A 19,607-nucleotide genomic window follows, 5' to 3' on the forward strand; every position below is an offset into this window, starting at 1 on the left:
GAGAAAAATTTAATTCCGTTACAGTAGCATCCAGAGGTTTTTTAACAAAGGCCAACGTCGCTTTGCTGTTTCTGAATTCCTGAAACCTCTTGAGAAAAGCTTCCCTCATATTTAAAAGTGCTGTTTTAAAATAGGTAATGTCAATATCAGAATTATTTTCTTGGCGATGTTTCAACAGGCTTGGAAAGTGAATCAAAGTTTCTCTGTCAAAATCTTGAGCAAAAACAGATCATTTGTTTTCAAACGAAATAACTTCTTCTAACATCGAAAAAATTGTGATTCCTTTCCCCTGTAGTTTATGATTAAGCTGATTTAGATGGGAAGTAACATCCACCGTGAAATACAGTTTTTGGATCCACTGATCGTTTGTTAATTCTGGATAGTGAACACCCTTCTCGAGGAAAAATGCTTTGATTTCTGATAATAAGGAAGCAAAATGTTTCAAAACGTTTCCTCTTGATAACCAACGTACCTTGTTATGCAGCAGAAGATCTGCGTACTCACTCTCCATTTCAACTAAAAATTCTTTAAATTGGCGATGATGAAGAGCTTTAGCTACAATGGAGTTGATCATCTTAATCACCAATTCCATAACTTTGCACATTTCTTCTGGAAATGTCTGCGCACAAAGTGCTTCTTGATGTATGATGCAATGGTATGTAAGTATCTCGTGACTAATTTTTTCTTTCATAATAGCAACAAAACCTTTTCTTACGCCGGTCATACTTTTTGCCCCGTCTGTTGCAATTGAGACGATTTTATCAAGTGGAATATGATGTTTTTCAATGCAACCAATTACAGCATTTGCTATATCCTCTCCACGTGTTTGACCTTTCAGTGGCAATAATCCTAAAAGTTCTTCTTTAGGACCTGTAGCTAACATAAATCTTACAAAAAGTGAAACTTGAGCTGTATCATTTAAGTCACAAGACTCGTCAACTGCTATTGATAAAGCTGAAACCCCTTTAAGATCATCAACTTGTTGGTTGGTTATATTGGAAGACATTTTGGCTGTTCTATCCTTCACTGTTTTAGCAGACAATGGCAACTCTTTAATTTTTTTTAGAATTTCTTCTTTGTTCTTAAAATCCCTGAATAACTCTTCTGATACACTTATAAAACAACGTTTTATGTATTTGCCATCTGTATATGGTTTGCCTCTCTTAGCAATTTCTTGACTAACCGCAAAACTTGCAAAATTAACATAGTTGGAAGATTGCACCCACTGATTAAACGCAGATCTTGATTTTTCTTGACTCTTCAGAAGTTCCTCAACTGCTTTCTTCCTTGCATCACCAACAGGATATTTATTACTAAAGGACAAGTGTTTTGTTGTAAAGTGTCTCTCCAAATTAGATTTTTTGTTATGCGCCAATTTTTCTTTACAAATAAGACAGGTCGGAAAGCCATTTACGTTCTGAAACGCGAAAGTCTCGGTCCATTCCACTTTAAATTCACGGTTTTCGTCTTCCGTTTTTCGTTGTTTTTTCTTTGTAGCCATGTCAATGTCACGGCTGAGGATGGGGGAAATCCTCAGCCGTGCGGTGACGGAAGATGTCCAGTCGCTACTCGCCAGGAACACAGAATTAGGGAGCAGGTCACCTCCTGTTGCGTCCCTAACGCTGACCCTGTCTCCTACCTGCATGGGCCGACCTTGATGGTAGGAGGACCCATGCGCAGGAACCTCGGAGCCCTGACTTACCCTCCGTCCGGTCCCTGGGCTAAGGAGCAGGGTAAGACAACCCACTCCTCCTAGGAACGGAGGAGCAGGAGTCTCACTGGCCAAGCAGCATGAAGATGGGGGTACATAAACAGGACTACGGATAAGACAGGTGAACCCTAACAGTTCCACACATACCTGTCTCAGCCTAGCTGACTGGAACCCGTGCAAACGCTGTCCACACAAACAAAGGTAAACAGCACACACATGAAGACACACAGGGACCAGGACATCCATAGCTGCACAAAAAGCAAAGACACAGGACATCAACAACAAATCACGCAATAATAACATATGACCGGAAGGGTGGCCCTTACAAGGAGATAGAAATCACAGGAGGCTGCTACAGCAAAGCATGACTGAAGCAACCTCCTGAGCCATGCCAAAGACAGAAGCTATATAGGCCTAAGTGGCCACACCCACCGGTCGTGACACACCCAGTGACATCACACACACTGGGAAGAGAGTTAACCCTTCCAGCACCACAGGAAAGGGAAAACACCAACTTAAAGGAACCGTGTCCAAACACAACAAACACACTGTGGTTGTTACCGCTGGCAACGACATGGGTGGCAACCGTGTCCTGGGAGTCAGCCCAAAGGCCGGGACACTGCCACCACATGTACACATCACCAAACGTTGCCACGGGCAACCACAGTGCAGGAAAGGTGTCAGTGCACACCACACAATACACAGAGTGCACACAGACAAACATCGGTGCATCCATACACGCACACAGACTCCAAAGGGACCGCACACACACCTGTTGTCCGCGGCAACCGCACCTGAGACAAGAAACATCATGCCTCAAGCTGCGGTTGAAACAACAACCCAAACCGCGGGCAACAGTATGCGGCTCCCAAGGAGTCACGGCCAAAACCGTGGCCGTGACAGTCAAACAGGGCACCTATAAAAATGTTTAATTTTAAAATAAAGCCACCAACACCAAACCGGCATCCTTAATCACATAAAAGAAGCAATATTGGATGATGCACTGTTATTTATCTGTGGATGACGCACTGTTATTTATCTGTGGATGACGCACTGTTATTTATCTGTGGATGACGCACTGTTATTTATCTGTGGATGACGCACTGGTATTTATCTGTGGATGACGCACTGTTATGTATCTGTGGATGACGCACTGTTATTTATCTGTGGAAGACGCACTGTTATGTATCTGTGGATGACGCACTGTTATGGGGGATCTGTGGATGACGCACTGTTATTTATCTGTGGAAGACGCACTGTTATTTATCTGTGGATGACGCACTGGTATTTATCTGTGGATGACGCACTGTTATGTATCTGTGGATGACGCACTGTTATGGGGGATCTGTGGATGACGCACTGTTATTTATCTGTGGAAGACGCACTGTTATGGGGGATCTGTGGATGACGCACTGTTATTTATCTGTGGAAGACGCACTGTTATGTATCTGTGGATGACGCACTGTTATGGGGGATCTGTGGATGACGCACTGTTATTTATCTGTGGATGACGCACTGTTATGGGGGATCTGTGGATGACGCACTGTTATTTATCTGTGGAAGACGCACTGTTATGGGGGATCTGTGGATGACGCACTGTTATTTATCTGTGGAAGACGCACTGTTATGTATCTGTGGATGACGCACTGTTATGGGGGATCTGTGGATGACGCACTGTTATTTATCTGTGGATGACGCACTGTTATGGGGGATCTGTGGATGACGCACTGTTATGGGGGATCTGTGGATGACGCACTGTTATGGGGGATCTGTGGATGACGCACTGTTATTTATCTGTGGAAGACGCACTGTTATGTATCTGTGGATGACGCACTGTTATGGGGGATCTGTGGATGACGCACTGTTATTTATCTGTGGATGACGCACTGTTATGGGGGATCTGTGGATGACGCACTGTTATGGGGGATCTGTGGATGACGCACTGTTATGGGGGATCTGTGGATGACGCACTGTTATTTATCTGTGGATGACGCACTGTTATTTATCTGTGGATGACGCACTGTTATTTATCTGTGGATGACGCACTGGTATTGATCTGTGGAAGACGCACTGTTATTTATCTGTGGATGACGCACTGGTATTGATCTGTGGAAGACGCACTGTTATTTATCTGTGGATGACGCACTGTTATGTATCTGTGGATGACGCACTGTTATGTATCTGTGGATGACGCACTGTTATGGGGGATCTGTGGATGACGCACTGTTATTTATCTGTGGATGACGCACTGTTATTTATCTGTGGAAGACGCACTGTTATGGGGAATCTGTGGATGACGCACTGTTATTTATCTGTGGATGACGCACTGTTATGTATCTGTGGAAGACGCACTGTTATGTATCTGTGGATGACGCACTGTTATGGGGGATCTGTGGATGACGCACTGTTATTTATCTGTGGATGACGCACTGTTATGGGGGATCTGTGGATGACGCACTGTTATGGGGGACCTGTGGATGGCACTGTTATGGGGGATCTGTGGATGACGCACTGTTATGGGGGATCTGTGGATGACGCACTGTTATTTATCTGTGGATGACGCACTGTTATGGGGGATCTGTGGATGACGCACTGGTATTTATCTGTGGATGACGCACTGTTATGGGGGATCTGTGGATGACGCACTGTTATTTATCTGTGGATGACGCACTGGTATTTATCTGTGGATGACGCACTGTTATGGGGGATCTGTGGATGACGCACTGGTATTTATCTGTGGATGACGCATATATGGCATCTTATGTGTGTGTAAATAGTATTATAAAATTAGTGGGGCTCATCATGGATATTTTAAGCAGGGTTCTCCACCTTGATGGATACACCCAAACAGTAGGCAAGAAGTAAAAGTAATAAAGCAGGCATGCACACATTGCACTGGCTCTGCAGTCAAGTTGAATAAAAGTAAAAAATGACAACATAAAATGAAATAAAAATCAAGATACAACTAAAAAAGTACATATAAAAGTATGTGAAAACACACTCAAATAGTCCTCACTGGTACTGTTATATATTGACCTCAGAACCTGGCCACTAACTTATTTTGCTGGCTCCTAGATTACGATATTCCGCTATTTTATGTCCACACCCCCCTTTTCACATCAACCCTTTTTATGTCAATCCCACAATGTCACATTTCTCCCCTCATGTCACATTTCTGCCCCTCCATGTCACATTTCACCCCCTCATGTCACATTTCACCCCCTCATGTCACATTTCTGCCCCTCGTGTCACATTTCACCCCCTCATGTCACATTTCTGCCCCTCGTGTCACATTTCACCCCCTCATGTCACATTTCTGCCCCTCGTGTCACATTTCTGCCCCTCGTGTCACATTTCTGCCCCTCATGTCACATTTCACCCCCTCATGTCACATTTCTGCCCCTCGCGTCACATTTCTGCCCCTCGTGTCACATTTCTGCCCCTCATGTCACATTTCACCCCCTCATGTCACATTTCTGCCCCTCGTGTCACATTTCACCCCCTCATGTCACATTTCTGCCCATCGTGTCACATTTCACCCCCTCGTGTCACATTTCTGCCCCTCGTGTCACATTTCACCCCCTCATGTCACATTTCTGCCCCTCGTGTCACATTTCACCCCCTCATGTCACATTTCTGCCCCTCGTGTCACATTTCACCCCCTCATGTCACATTTCTGCCCCTCGTGTCACATTTTTGCCCCTCATGTCACATTTCTGCCCCTCATGTCACATTTCTGCCCATCGTGTCACATTTCACCCCCTCGTGTCACATTTCTGCCCCTCATGTCACATTTCACCCCCTCATGTCACATTTCTGCCCCTCGTGTCACATTTCACCCCCTCATGTCACATTTCTGCCCCTCGTGTCACATTTCTGCCCCTCATGTCACATTTCTGCCCATCGTGTCACATTTCACCCCCTTATGTCACATTTCACCCCCTCATGTCACATTTCTGCCCCTCGTGTCACATTTCTGCCCCTCGTGTCACATTTCTGCCCCTCGTGTCACATTTCACCCCCTCCTGTCACATTTCTGCCCCTCGTGTCACATTTCTGCCCCTCATGTCACATTTCTGCCCATCGTGTCACATTTCACCCCCTTATGTCACATTTCACCCCCTCATGTCACATTTCTGCCCCTCGTGTCACATTTCTGCCCCTCGTGTCACATTTCACCCCCTCCTGTCACATTTCTCCCCCTCATGTCACATTTCTCCCCCCTCATGTCACATTCCCCCCCCCCTCCATGATGGCCATCACGCCTTTCTTTTTACCCTGCCCTGTTCACATCTCTCATTTCCATAGTTAGGCACACTTAATTCATAATCACCCCCCCCCTCCATGATGGCCATCAGTCACCCCTTTCATTTGTCTCTCCCTTGCCCTGCCCACATCTCTCATTTCCAAGTTCCAGAGGCATATAGTTTATATTCATCCCCTCCCCCCCTCCATTCCCCCCCAACCCTTCCTTTTTCTGTCACAGAAATTGAGTCCCCAGAGGCAGGCAGGCCAGGCCATTGCTACACCTACCGGATGACACGCTGCTGATTTGGGAGGCACAGTCTTCTTCTGAGGGCGGCAGACAGAGAGAGGATGCTGCCTCGCCGCTGCCGCGCTACACAGAAAGTCACGCCCCCCTTATACCCCATGACCCGACTGGAGCTGTGTGGAGCCGGCCGCCGGGGCTGCACACAGGGTGCGCACTGACAGAGGCTAGCTGCAGAGTCCTGACTTTTGGGGCGGCCGCCCGAGAGGAGGGAGGGGAGCGGGCGCCCGGCACACAGAAGAGCCGCATTAAAATGTGTAAAGAGCCGCATGTGGCTCGCGAGCCGCGGCTTGCCGACCACTGGTATAGGTAATTAGGGGGCTTTTGAGGCTGGGACCCCGGTTGTTCGTGACGCCAGCATCGTAAGGTGCAAAAGAAGGTGGTAGAAAGGATGAGGAGTCAATTGTTGTAAACAACAGAACTTTTACTTGGTCAATTGTCCCATTGTAGTCAGTACAGTTAATTATAGCATAAAGATATGACTCATATATTGGTTTATCTGTAATCCTTGTAACAGGCTTGGAGTTGGCAATTGCAACTTGAGGAGTTTTCCTTCCCTCTATATCTGTCTTTGCTTTGTCCACACTCTAGCACTCAGGTACTGAATATAATAAACTGTGGCTTCCACCCTGCTGGCTCATCGGCATGCTTCCACTTACTCCCTGATTATGATGATAATGATGCCCCCTCTTCATCCAGCTCCCATGTGTGATCGCCTACATCATCATCCACTAATGTTTGGTCGTCCCCCTCACTAGTCTCATGGTCATGTCCCTGACCGCTCGCAACACCTGCTCCCACCCGAATGTCATCATTGCTAATTGCACATCTAAGGGAGGAATCAGCGGACCGCTCCTCCAAGTCTGTGCTGGCCTGTAGCTGCTGACTGCCCTCACTAAGCTCGTCCTCACTTCCTGACCAGAAGGAGCAGTAAAAGAAAGAGGCATTTTGAGGACAGGTGAGGGCACAGAGGTTGTTCCTGTGCCATGCCAACTAAGTGAAGTGTCAAAATGAACCCATAGACTCCTGGCTGTGTGTGTCTGACATCACTTGAGATGAGGTTGAAGAGTGAGTCAACCATTCCAGCACAGCAGGATTGTTGGTCAAAATACGACCGCTGGATGACAGTGGCAGCTCTGGCCTGTTGCTGCGGCTGCTGCTACCACCACTCCTTCTACTGCTGCTACTTGTGCCGGCTACAGCAACATTTTTGCCACTGCCCGTTCCTTTTAAGGGCCCAGGCAACTGTCTGTTGTCCGCAGTGTACAGTAACTGAATTGTAACAGATGAAGTATTAATGGCGCAGCCGGTGAACTAGATAAATGCGTTTATATATTAGACCGCCTGTTGACGCTGAGTCTGATGCAAAGTAAGTCTATGTATAACAGAAAAGATTAAAGGGGTCCTCTCACTTCAGCAAATAGCATTTATCATGTAGAGAAAGTTAATACAAGGCACTTACTAATGTATTGTGATAGTCCATATTGCCTCCTTTGCTGGCTTGATCCATTTTTCCACCAAATTATATACTTCACATTGCCATGGTTACTACAACCATTCTGCACTCCAGCAGCAGTGTTAGTGTTTGCACACTATAGAAAAAAGCACAGGCCTCTCTTGTAGCCGGGACCATAGAAGCGCACATAGGTCGGCACTTTTTCCTATAGTGTACAAGCATGACCACCGCTGATGGCTTGCAGGGTGGTCATAACCTGGGAAATAAGATGTGTATAATGTGATGGAAAAAATGAGTCTAGCCAGCAAAGGAGGCAATATGGACAATCACAACACATTAGTAAGTGCTTTGTATTAACTTTCCCTACATGATAAAGGCCATTGGCTAAAGTGAGACAACCCAATTAAATATGAGTGGTGCAGCAGGTGTACTAGATAAACACGCCTATATATTAGACTGCCTATTGACAATGAGTCTGACACACAGAAAGTCTATGAATAACAGAAGAGATTAAGAATGAATGGCGCAGCAGTTGAACAAGATGCCCAGGACGATTACACTGAGCCTGCACTGTCCCTACAGTCTCCCTATGCTTTCCCAATGCTCTCCCTACAGTGTTTAAAAACTCTCCCTACATTCTTCCTACACTATTCCGTTTTCTATCGTGTCAGAGAAAACGGATCCGTCCCCATTGACTTGCATTGTGGGTCATATCCGATTTGCTCCGCACCCCAGGACGGAAAGCAAACCGCAGCATGCTGCTCTCTGGTGTGAGAATGGAACGGAATGCATTTTGGAGCGCTCAGTTCTGTTCAGTTACATTTTCTCCCCATTGACAATGAATGGGGACTAAACGGAAGTGTTTTTTTTTCAGGTATTGAGACCCTATGACAGATCTCAATGCCGTAAAATAGAAATGCTAGTGTGAAAGTAGCCTTAGGGCCTTTCGAAGTCAGTCAATGATGCTGCAATAGAGGCAAAATTCGGTGCAAACCGTCGGTAGTACCCAGTTAATCCAAGGAAGGCCCTGACTTGTTTTTTCATTAAGGGCTTAGGCCAGTTCTGTTTGCCTCTACTTTATTGACCTGGGGTTTAACCAGCCCTTTACCAATAATGTAGCCCCAGAATATTGCTTCCTCTAGACCTACTGCACACTTCCAGAGATGACTTTTCCAATCAGGTGAAAAAATGACTACATTATCAAGGTAAGCAGCAGCGTAGTCATGAAGTGGCCTCAAGATTAGGTCCATCAACCTCTGAAATGTAACAGGGGCTCCATGTAACCCAAACAGCATCACTGTGTACTGGAACAGCCCCTCTGGAGTGGAGAATGCAGTCTTTTCTTTAGCCTTATCTGACAAATAGTGTACAGTGTATATAGGTGTGTAGTAGATGTATATAGGTGTATAGTACAGTGAATATAGGTGTGCAGTACAGTGTATATAGGTGTTGTAGGCAGACAGCTGGAATTGTATTGGAGTGAGTGTATATATAGTGTATATATTGTATTAAAAGCCGGCTAATGATGTTTTATTCAGGAGCCTAGTTGCTGAACTGTTGGTAAATGGTAAAATCAGGGCCGGCATGGTTGGAGTGGTGAATAGGTGGTGGTGGGATTCACCACTATCACTCCATTACAGAGAGTGGGGGAGACTCACCCTGTTCAGCTGAGGAAAGAGTCCCTCATTACAGGTACATAAAAGTCTGAGGGAACCAGCAGTGTTTCTTTGCAAACAACCCAGCTGAGAGACACCAGCAGTCTACAGGTAACCGAGCCGAGTGTTACCATACCCTGGGAGCGTGAGGTAGAGGCCTCAGTCATTATACCAGCCGAGCCAGGTGAATGCGTTTTAGTGTTATTTCTGTTTAGCCGAGCCAGGCAAATGTATTTTGGTTTTATTTCTGTTGTCTTGCTGAATCCCTGTGGAGCTAAAATAAATATCTACGTTACTGCATTGGGACTGTTGCTTCTGTGTCACCACCACACTGCCCTTTTGGTGGAGGATGCGGGTATTGCAGAGTCATTGCCAATAGCTATGGCGTGACACGTATACACGCTAAGAATTTCCCTTAACGACTACAAGAGCAGCTTTGCCTGTGGATCGGCGGTTCCACCCAAACCTCTGCGATCACTCCGTAGAGCATTGCCTATGGATTGGCGGGTCCACGAAAACTCTGCAGCTACTCCGAGGAGCACTGCCTGTGGACCAGCAGGTTCACGAAGATTCTGGTAGTAGTCATATGGTGTACTGTTGATGTCCTGGGTGAAGTCCCTATGTGGTCCAAGAACGGGCCTTGGAGCAGCAGCACCAGTCCCAGGAACAAACCACACATCTAATGCTGGAACAAATGGTGTTGTTAAAAGAGGTGGTGTTGGCAGGTTCTGAGACCCACTTAGGGAGGGGCCCTGCGAGCTGGGGTGCCAGGGAGGCCATGCAACGTTCCCTTAAAAAAATGACTCCTGGGGACGTTGAGACTTACATCTTTAAGAGGGCAGCCTAAAGGGAGAAACTCCCCAAGGAAGACTGGGTTGCGTTACTGGCACCCTATCTGATTGGGGAACCCCAGAAAGCCTATCATGACCTCACTCAGTTGGGGATCACAGCAGCAGTATGGTATAGAAGAGTCAGGGCTTGGGCATACCAGTCAGACTGGCCGCCTTGATCCCAAATGTTTGATCTTTTCCATCTGGTAAAAAAAATGGCTGGAACCAGATGTCTGCACTCCAGCACAGATTGTTGAGAGGGGGGGTCGTCGACCTTTTTTCCCAGGCCCTCCCCAGTAAGCTGCAGCGGTAGTTTGGCCAGGGAGATCCCCAGGGGGTGGACCAACTAGTGGAACTAGTGGAGAGATTTGTTACCATAGAGGGAAACCTCCAGGAGGGGCCCACCAACTCGGGGTCCTTCGGGAACTGTAGGGCTCCGATTGGCAAACAACGTCCTTTGGTAAAAGGGGATGACATAGAAACCTCAGGTCCCAGGAGAGACTCCATTGTTAGGAGAACGGGGCAGGTCCAGTGTTGGAGGTGCCGGGATTTTGGTCACGTCATGGCCCAGTGTCCACTGGGCCTACAGACTGTAACTACAGCCGACGCCAATCCCTGTTTGGGCCTAGAGACTGAGCCACAAGTGTGCAAACTTGTTGTGAACGGCTGCCTGGTCACGTCTTTGCTAGACTCGGGTAGTTTAGTGACCTTGCATGCCAGCCTTGTACCCGGAACCTGTGTCCCAGATCGATTTGTGAATGTAATGTATATTTATGGTGACACCCGAAGGTATCCTGTGGCCCTCGCAAAAATAGAGACACCACAGGGAACAGTAGAATATGAAGTTAGGGTGGTAAAACCCCTTATGTATAGTGTAATTGTGGGTCAGGATTTCACTCTGTTTTGGGCATTATGGGAAAATGGGGCTGTAGCAGAGAGAGACCAGGATCCTCCACCGGTCAATAATGTTAAGACCGGTCCCAAGGGAGAAGTCGAGACGTCTCCACTACAGGTCTTAGCGGGGGAAGATGACATTGACCCCACCCCCCGAGAAATACCCTAAATGGAGGTAACCCATGATAACTTTTGTACCGCCCAACTGAAGGATGATACCCTTAGATATGCCAAGGAAAATGTAGTGGTTATTAATGGCGTTCCCCAAAGTCCAGGGGCAATTTTGTCACTTTGCTATGAATAATAATCTCCTGTACAGAGTGTTCAAGAAAAGACCTTGAAATTGTTGAGCAGTTGCTGGTCCCTCAGTACTATAGACGCAAACTACTTGAGATGGCACATAGCCATGTCCTAGGGGGACACCTGGGAACCGAGAAGACCCAAGAAAGGGTTCTCCGGAGTTTCTTTTGGATGGGGGTCTACCGGGAAGTCGAGGAGTACTGTAAGTCCTGCCCAATATGCCAGATAACAGCACTTGTGAAGCAGTTTCGCAATCCCCTGATACCCCTCCCTATCATCGAGATACCTTTTGAGAGGTTAGGGATGGATTTAATAGGGCCTATTGTAAAGTCGGGCCGGGGACACCAGTACAACCTTGTGGTTGTAGATAATGCCACACGATATTCAGAAGCGGTTCCCTTGAGAACTACAGCTTCTAAGAGTATTGCACGTTAGTTGTTATTTATGTTCTCTAGGATGGGAATGCCAAAAGAAATCCTGACTGACCAAGGCACCCCATTTACTGTATGTCCAGGGTAATGAAGGAGCTGTGTCGGTTGTTGAAAGTGACGCACATACGCGCCTCTATATATCATCCTCAAATGGATGGGTTAGCCGAGAGATTTAATAAGACCCTAAAGCATATGCTAAAAATGATAGTGGAACAAGACGGTCGCGACTGAGACTGTCTCCTTCCATACCTGATGTTCTCCATACGGGAGGTGCCACAGGCTTCTACAGCTTTCTCACGTTTTGAGCTGGTTTATGGTCGATACCCAAGAGGATTGTAAGACGAGGCTCAAGAAACCTGGGAAGCTGAGGCCACCCCCTATAAAAGGTTGCTGCTAATCCCAAGAGTAGTATGTCACCACATCCAGCTCCCACAATTAAAATAGGAGAAACCCTCTCCGAGAACCAACAGTAGGAAGTGAAAAAGTTCCCGCAGAAGAATAAAAGGAAGTTCTCGGACCTGCCCGGGAGGACCCACCTAGTAAAACATGATATTGTCACTGAGCCAGGGAAATGCCCACTTTATTGCTAAGCATTTGCACTACAATTGGCTGTGTACAGTGTGTAGTAGCTGTATACAGGTGTACAGTCTATTTAGTAGCTGTATACAGGTGTACAGTCTGTGTAGTAGCTGTATACAGGTGTACAGTACAGTCTGTGTAGTAGCTGTATACAGGTGTAGAGTACAGTCTGTGTAGTAGCTGTATACAGGTGTAGAGTGTGTAGTAGCTGTGTACAGGTGTACAGTGTGTAGTAGCTGTATACAGGTGTACAGCACAGTGTGTATAGTAGCTGTATACAGGTGTACAGTGTGTGTAGTAGCTGTATACAGGTGTACAGTGTGTGTAGTAGCTGTATACAGGTGTACAGCACAGTGTGTAGTAGCTGTATACAGGTGTACAGTACAGTGTGTAGTAGCTGTATACAGGTGTACAGTCTGTGTAGTAGCTGTATACAGGTGTACAGTACAGTGTGTAGTAGCTGTGTACAGTGTGTACAGTCTGTGTAGTAGCTTTATACAGGCGTACAGTACAGTGTGTAGTAACTGTATACAGGTGTACAGTGTGTAGTAACTGTATACAGGTGTACAGTCTGTGTAGTAGCTGTATACAGGTGTACAGTGTGTAGTAGCTGTATACAGGTGTACAGTCTGTGTAGTAGCTGTGTACAGGTGTACAGTGTGTAGTAGCTGTATACAGGTGTACAGTGTGTAGTAGCTGTATACAGGTGTACAGTCTGTGTAGTAGCTGTATACAGGTGTACAGTCTGTGTAGTAGCTGTATACAGGTGTACAGTCTGTGTAGTAGCTGTATACAGGTGTACAATGTGTAGTAGCTGTATACAGGTGTACAGTCTGTGTAGTAGCTGTATACAGGTGTACAGTGTGTAGTAGCTGTATACAGGTGTACAGTCTGTGTAGTAGCTATATACAGGTGTACAGTGTGCAGTAGCTGTATACAGGTGTACAGTGTGTAGTAGCTGTATACAGGTGTACAGTCTGTGTAGTAGCTGTATACAGGTGTACAGAACAGTCTGTGTAGTAGCTGTATACAGGTGTACAGTCTGTGTAGTAGCTGTATACAGGTGTACAGTACAGTCTGTGTAGTAGCTGTATACAGGTGTACAGTACAGTCTGTGTAGTAGCTGTATACAGGTGTACAGTACAGTCTGTGTAGTAGCTGTATACAGCTGTACAGTGTGTAGTAGCTGTATACAGGTGTACAGTGTGTGTAGTAGCTGTATACAGGTGTACAGTCTGTGTAGTAGCTGTATACAGGTGTACAGTGTGTGTAGTAGCTGTATACAGGTGTACAGTACAGTGTGTAGTAGCTGTATACAGGTGTACAGTACAGTCTGTGTAGTAGCTGTATACAGGTGTATAGTACAGTGTGCAGTAGCTGTATACAGGTGTACAGTACAGTGTGTAGTAGCTGTATACAGGTGTACAGTGTGTAGTAGCTGTATACAGTCTGTGTAGTAGCTGTATACAGGTGTACAGTCTGTGTAGTAGCTGTATACAGGTGTACAGTACAGTCTGTGTAGTAGCTGTATAAAGGTGTACATTCTGTGTAGTAGCTGTATACAGGTGTACAGTGTGTAGTAGCTGTATACAGGTGTACAGTCTGTGTAGTAGCTGTATACAGGTGTACAGTCTGTGTAGTAGCTGTGTACAGGTGTACAGTCTATTTAGTAGCTGTATACAGGTGTACAGTCTGTGTAGTAGCTGTATACAGGTGTACAGTACAGTCTGTGTAGTAGCTGTATACAGGTGTAGAGTACAGTCTGTTTAGTAGCTGTATACAGGTGTAGAGTGTGTAGTAGCTGTGTACAGGTGTACAGTGTGTAGTAGCTGTATACAGGTGTACAGCACAGTGTGTATAGTAGCTGTATACAGGTGTACAGTGTGTGTAGTAGCTGTATACAGGTGTACAGTGTGTGTAGTATCTGTATACAGGTGTACAGCACAGTGTGTAGTAGCTGTATACAGGTGTACAGTACAGTGTGTAGTAGCTGTATACAGGTGTACAGTCTGTGTAGTAGCTGTATACAGGTGTACAGTACAGTGTGTAGTAGCTGTGTACAGTGTGTACAGTCTGTGTAGTAGCTTTATACAGGCGTACAGTACAGTGTGTAGTAACTGTATACAGGTGTACAGTCTGTGTAGTAGCTGTATACAGGTGTACAGTCTGTGTAGTAGCTGTATACAGGTGTACAGTGTGTAGTAGCTGTATACAGGTGTACAGTCTGTGTAGTAGCTGTGTACAGGTGTACAGTGTGTAGTAGTTGTATACAGGTGTACAGTGTGTAGTAGCTGTATACAGGTGTACAGTCTGTGTAGTAGCTGTATACAGGTGTACAGTCTGTGTAGTAGCTGTATACAGGTGTACAGTGTGTAGTAGCTGTATACAGGTGTACAGTCTGTGTAGTAGCTATATACAGGTGTACAGTGTGCAGTAGCTGTATACAGGTGTACAGTGTGTAGTAGCTGTATAAAGGTGTACAGTCTGTGTAGTAGCTGTATACAGGTGTACAGTGTGTAGTAGCTGTATACAGGTGTACAGTCTGTGTAGTAGCTGTATACAGGTGTACAGTGTGTAGTAGCTGTATACAGGTGTACAGTCTGTGTAGTAGCTGTGTACAGGTGTACAGTGTGTAGTAGTTGTATACAGGTGTACAGTGTGTAGTAGCTGTATACAGGTGTACAGTCTGTGTAGTAGCTGTATACAGGTGTACAGTCTGTGTAGTAGCTGTATACAGGTGTACAGTGTGTAGTAGCTGTATACAGGTGTACAGTCTGTGTAGTAGCTGTATACAGGTGTACAGTGTGTAGTAGCTGTATACAGGTGTACAGTCTGTGTAGTAGCTATATACAGGTGTACAGTGTGCAGTAGCTGTATACAGGTGTACAGTGTGTAGTAGCTGTATACAGGTGTACAGTCTGTGTAGTAGCTGTATACAGGTGTACAGTGTGTAGTAGCTGTATACAGGTGTACAGTCTGTGTAGTAGCTGTCTACAGATGTACAGTCTGTGTAGTAGCTGTATACAGGTGTACAGTACAGTGTGTAGTAGCTGTATACAGGTGTACAGTCTGTGTAGTAGCTGTATACAGGTGTGCAGTCTGTGTAGTAGCTGTATACAGGTGTACAGTCTGTGTAGTAGCTGTATACAGGTGTACAGTCTGTGTAGTAGCTGTATACAGGTGTACAGTACAGTCTGTGTAGTAGCTGTATACAGGTGTACAGTACAGTCTGTGTAGTAGCTGTATACAGCTGTACAGTGTGTAGTAGCTGTATACAGGTGTACAGTGTGTGTAGTAGCTGTATACAGGTGTACAGTCTGTGTAGTAGCTGTATACAGGTGTACAGTACAGTGTGTAGTAGCTGTATACAGGTGTACAGCACAGTGTGTGTAGTAGCTGTATACAGGTGTACAGTGTGTGTAGTAGCTGTATACAGGTGTACAGTACAGTGTGTAGTAGCTGTATACAGGTGTACAGTACAGTCTGTGTAGTAGCTGTATACAGCTGTACAGTGTGTAGTAGCTGTATACAGGTGTACAGTACAGTGTGTAGTAGCTGTATACAGGTGTACAGCACAGTGTGTGTAGTAGCTGTATACAGGTGTACAGTGTGTGTAGTAGCTGTATACAGGTGTACAGTACAGTGTGTAGTAGCTGTATACAGGTGTACAGCACAGTGTGTGTAGTAGCTGTATACAGGTGTACAGTGTGTGTAGTAGCTGTATACAGGTGTACAGTACAGTGTGTAGTAGCTGTATACAGGTGTACAGCACAGTGTGTGTAGTAGCTGTATACAGGTGTACAGTGTGTGTAGTAGCTGTATACAGGTGTACAGTACAGTGTGTAGTAGCTGTATACAGGTGTACAGTACAGTGTGTAGTAGCTGTATACAGGTGTACAGTCTATTTAGTAGCTGTATACAGGTGTACAGTACAGTGTGTAGTAGCTGTATACAGGTGTACAGTCTATTTAGTAGCTGTATACAGGTGTACAGTACAGTCTGTGTAGTAGCTGTATACAGGTGTACAGTACAGTGTGTAGTAGCTGTATACAGGTGTACAGTCTGTGTAGTAGCTGTATACAGGTGTACAGTACAGTCTGTGTAGTAGCTGTATACAGGTGTAGAGTACAGTCTGTGTAGTAGCTGTATACAGGTGTACAGTGTGTAGTAGCTGTATACAGGTGTAGAGTGTGTAGTAGCTGTGTACAGGTGTACAGTGTGTAGTAGCTGTATACAGGTGTACAGCACAGTGTGTATAGTAGCTGTATACAGGTGTACAGTGTGTGTAGTAGCTGTATACAGGTGTACAGTGTGTGTAGTAGCTGTATACAGGTGTACAGTCTGTGTAGTAGCTGTATACAGGTGTACAGTCTGTGTAGTAGCTGTGTACAGGTTTACAGTCTGTGTAGTAGCTGTGTACAGGTGTACAGTCTGTGTAGTAGCTGTATACAGGTGTACAGTGTGTAGTAGCTGTGTACAGGTGTACAGTGTGTAGTAGCTGTATACAGGTGTACAGTGTGTAGTAGCTGTGTACAGGTGTACAGTGTGTAGTAGCTGTATACAGGTGTACAGTGTGTAGTAGCTGTGTACAGGTGTACAGTGTGTAGTAGCTGTGTACAGGTGTACAGTGTGTAGTAGCTGTATACAGGTGTACAGTGTGTAGTAGCTGTATACAGGTGTACAGTGTGTAGTAGCTGTATACAGGTGTACAGTGTGTAGTAGCTGTATACAGGTGTACAGTGCGTAGTAGCTGTGTACAGGTGTAAAGTGTGTAGTAGCTGTATACAGGTGTACAGTGCGTAGTAGCTGTGTACAGGTGTACAGTGTGTAGTAGCTGTGTACAGGTGTACAGTGTGTAGTAGCTGTGTACAGGTGTACAGTGTGTAGTAGCTGTATACAGGTGTACAGTGTGTAGTAGCTGTGTACAGGTGTACAGTGTGTAGTAGCTGTGTACAGGTGTACAGTGTGTAGTAGCTGTGTACAGGTGTACAGTGTGTAGTAGCTGTGTACAGGTGTACAGTGTGTAGTAGCTGTATACAGGTGTACAGTGTGTAGTAGCTGTATACAGGTGTACAGTGTGTAGTAGCTGTATACAGGTGTACAGTGTGTAGTAGCTGTATACAGGTGTACAGTGCGTAGTAGCTGTATACAGGTGTACAGTACAGTGTGTAGTAGCTGTATACAGGTGTACAGTCTGTGTAGTAGCTGTATACAGGTGTACAGTACAGTCTGTGTAGTAGCTGTATACAGGTGTAGAGTACAGTCTGTGTAGTAGCTGTATACAGGTGTACAGTGTGTAGTAGCTGTATACAGGTGTAGAGTGTGTAGTAGCTGTGTACAGGTGTACAGTGTGTAGTAGCTGTATACAGGTGTACAGCACAGTGTGTATAGTAGCTGTATACAGGTGTACAGTGTGTGTAGTAGCTGTATACAGGTGCACAGTGTGTGTAATAGCTGTATACAGGTGTACAGTGTGTGTAGTAGCTGTATACAGGTGTACAGTACAGTCTGTGTAGTAGCTGTATAAAGGTGTACATTCTGTGTAGTAGCTGTATACAGGTGTACAGTGTGTAGTAGCTGTATACAGGTGTACAGTCTGTGTAGTAGCTGTATACAGGTGTACAGTCTGTGTAGTAGCTGTGTACAGGTTTACAGTCTGTGTAGTAGCTGTGTACAGGTGTACAGTCTGTGTAGTAGCTGTATACAGGTGTACAGTGTGTAGTAGCTGTGTACAGGTGTACAGTGTGTAGTAGCTGTATACAGGTGTACAGTGTGTAGTAGCTGTGTACAGGTGTACAGTGTGTAGTAGCTGTATACAGGTGTACAGTGTGTAGTAGCTGTGTACAGGTGTATAGTGTGTAGTAGCTGTATACAGGTGTACAGTGTGTAGTAGCTGTATACAGGTGTACAGTGTGTAGTAGCTGTATACAGGTGTACAGTGTGTAGTAGCTGTATACAGGTGTACAGTGTGTAGTAGCTGTATACAGGTGTACAGTGCGTAGTAGCTGTGTACAGGTGTAAAGTGTGTAGTAGCTGTATACAGGTGTACAGTGTGTAGTAGCTGTATACAGGTGTACAGTGTGTAGTAGCTGTGTACAGGTGTACAGTGTGTAGTAGCTGTATACAGGTGTACAGTGTGTAGTAGCTGTGTACAGGTGTACAGTGTGTAGTAGCTGTATACAGGTGTACAGTGTGTAGTAGCTGTATACAGGTGTACAGTGTGTAGTAGCTGTGTACAGGTGTACAGTGTGTAGTAGCTGTATACAGGTGTACAGTGTGTAGTAGCTGTGTACAGGTGTACAGTGTGTAGTAGCTGTATACAGGTGTACAGTGTGTAGTAGCTGTATACAGGTGTACAGTGTGTAGTAGCTGTATACAGGTGTACAGTGTGTAGTAGCTGTATACAGGTGTACTGTGCGTAGTAGCTGTGTACAGGTGTAAAGTGTGTAGTAGCTGTATGCAGGTGTACAGTGTGTAGTAGCTGTATACAGGTGTACAGTGTGTAGTAGCTGTATACAGGTGTACTGTGCGTAGTAGCTGTGTACAGGTGTACAGTGTGTAGTAGCTGTATACAGGTGTACAGTGTGTAGTAGCTGTGTACAGGTGTACAGTGTGTAGTAGCTGTGTACAGGTGTACAGTGTGTAGTAGCTGTATACAGGTGTACAGTGTGTAGTAGCTGTATACAGGTGTACAGTGTGTAGTAGCTGTATACAGGTGTACAGTGTGTAGTAGCTGTATACAGGTGTAAAGTGTGTAGTAGCTGTATGCAGGTGTACAGTGTGTAGTAGCTGTGTACAGGTGTACAGTGTGTAGTAGCTGTATACAGGTGTACAGGGTGTAGTAGCTGTGTACAGGTGTACAGTGTGTAGTAGCTGTGTACAGGTGTACAGTGTGTAGTAGCTGTATACAGGTGTACAGTGTGTAGTAGCTGTGTACAGGTGTACAGTGTGTAGTAGCTGTGTACAGGTGTACAGTGTGTAGTAGCTGTGTACAGGTGTCCAGTGTGTAGTAGCTGTGTACAGGTGTACAGGTGTACAGTGTGTAGTAGCTGTATACAGGTGTACAGTGTGTAGTAGCTGTGTACAGGTGTACAGTGTGTAGTAGCTGTGTACAGGTGTACAGTGTGTAGTAGCTGTGTACAGGTGTACAGTGTGTAGTAGCTGTATACAGGTGTACAGTGCGTAGTAGCTGTATACAGGTG

This window comes from Bufo gargarizans, chromosome 3 (assembly GCF_014858855.1).
Source record: "Bufo gargarizans isolate SCDJY-AF-19 chromosome 3, ASM1485885v1, whole genome shotgun sequence".
Taxonomy (NCBI): domain Eukaryota; kingdom Metazoa; phylum Chordata; class Amphibia; order Anura; family Bufonidae; genus Bufo; species Bufo gargarizans.